Source organism: Schistocerca cancellata, chromosome 2, assembly GCF_023864275.1.
Source record: "Schistocerca cancellata isolate TAMUIC-IGC-003103 chromosome 2, iqSchCanc2.1, whole genome shotgun sequence".
Lineage (NCBI taxonomy): Eukaryota > Metazoa > Arthropoda > Insecta > Orthoptera > Acrididae > Schistocerca > Schistocerca cancellata.
Genome location: NC_064627.1, coordinates 894,578,639 through 894,580,776, shown reverse-complemented (window position 1 = coordinate 894,580,776; position 2,138 = coordinate 894,578,639). Strand labels below are relative to the sequence as shown.

The 2,138-nt window shown below is 47.1% G+C and overlaps 1 pseudogene; it reads left to right on the top strand.

The window, feature by feature from the left end:
• Window positions 1-1,073: 1,073 nt before the first annotated feature.
• Window positions 1,074-1,191, top strand: LOC126163213 (5S ribosomal RNA; annotated as a pseudogene).
• Window positions 1,192-2,138: the final 947 nt, after the last annotated feature.

The following is a 2,138-nucleotide window of genomic DNA, read 5'->3' as shown; positions in this document are numbered from 1 at the left end:
GCGTCAACTCCGACGGGAGGCCCTAGCCACACAGCATTTCCATTTTTATCACGCTTAATATCCATAAGAGCCGACATAGCTCAAGCTCTCCCCCCCACCCCTCCCGAAACTAAAATATCCCAGGGGGTGATGTTTACAAAATTTCAAAAAAATGGCTCTGAGCACTATGGGACTCAACTTCTGAGGTCATTAGTCCCCTAGAACTTAGAACTAGTTAAACCTAACTAACCTAAGGACATCACAAACATCCATGCCCGAGGCAGGATTCGAACCTGCGACCGTAGCGGTCTTACGGTTCCAGACTGCAGCGCCTTTAACCGCACGGCCACTTCGGCCGGCACAAAATTTCAAGTCATGATAAATTGCATTTGAATAAAATCTTAAACAGTTATAAAGTGATGATTTATTATCGACCGGAGTATACGCGTGACCACTACAATGTTTTAACCTCGTGACAACCAGCTATAAAAACCGGTTCAAATGGCTCTGAGCACTATGGAACTTAACATGTGAGGTCATCAGTCCCCTAGAACTTAGAACTACTGAAACCTAACTAGCCTAAGGGCATCAAACACATCCATGCCCGAGGCAGGATTCGAATCTGCGACCGTAGCGGCCGCGCGGTTCCAGATTAAAGCGCCTAGAACCGCTCGGCCACATCGGCCGGCCAATCAGCTAAAGGGCTTGTCTTTATGTATGGGGTGACTTATTATCTGATGACAGTTCTCGGTTCTTACTAGTTTTTGTGTCTCATCCCCTGCACTATTCGCCCCAATGCTCTGCCAGTTATTATTTTTTGACAAGTTCCCCTCCTCATCGCGTTACATTCTGTGACTACGAACGTTGGGAGTGTCTCTGTGTGCTTGTCTATGTGTCATTGTTTGTCTTCGATGGAGAGTATTCATCAGAGGCAATGTGACAGCACAACTGTTATCTTCTATGTACATAAATTATCTAGTGGACAGGGTGATCAGCTGATGATGCTGTGGTTTATGGGAAGATTTCGATAATGAGTGACTGTAGTACCTTTCTAGATGACTCAGACGAAATTTCTAGATGGTGTAACGTACGGCGGCAACGACCTTGCCGCAGTGGTAACACCGGTTCCCATCAGATCACCAAAGTTAAGCGCTGTCGGGCTGGGCTAGCACTTGGATGGGTGACCATCCGGTCTCCCTAGCGCTGTTGGCAAACGGCGTGCACTCAGCCCTTGTGAGGCAAACTGAGGAGCTACTTGATTGAGAAGTAGCGGCTCAGGTCTCGTAAACTGTTTATGTCCGGTAGAGCGGTGTACTGACCGCATGCCCCTCTATTCCAAAAAATGGTTCAAATGGCTCTGAGCACTATGGGACTCAACTTCTGAGGTTATTAGTCCCCTAGAACTTAGAACTAGTTAAACCTACCTAACCTAAGGACATCACACACATCCATGCCCGAGGCAGGATTCGAACCTGCGACCGTGGCGGCCTCGTGGTTCCAGACTGCAGCGCCTATAACCGCACGACCACTTCGGCCGGCCCCTCTATTCCACTTCCAGTGACGCCTGTGGGCGGCCGGTCGGTACCGTACGGCCTCCATGGTCTGTTCGGGAAGAGTTGGGTTTAGTTTTAGTAATGAACGGCAGCTAGCTCTAAAATGTAAATTAATGGAGATTAGGAAAAACAAAGCCATAGTGTTGGAATACTCCATTAGTAGTGTGGTACTTGACACTGTCATGTCGATTAAATATCTAGAAAGAACGTTGCTAAGCAGTATGAAATGGAATGAATATGTAAGCACTGTAGTACGGAAGGCGAATGGTCGATTTCAGTTTACTGAGAAAATTTTCGGAAAGTGTGGTTCATTTGTAGAGAAGACCGCATACACGACATTAATGCGACTCATTTTTGATTACTGTTCGATTGTTTGTGATCCGCACCAGGTCGGATTACAGAGAGGCGTTAAGCAATTCTGAGTTGAGCTGCTAGATTCGTTACCGGTGATTCGAACAACACGCAAGCATTACGGGGATACTTCGGGAACTAAAAGGGGAATCACCGGAGTGAGGTAATATTCTTTGCGAGGAGCACTACTGAGATATTGTAGAGAACCGGCATTTGAGGCTGACTGCACAACAATTCTACTGCCGACGACGTACA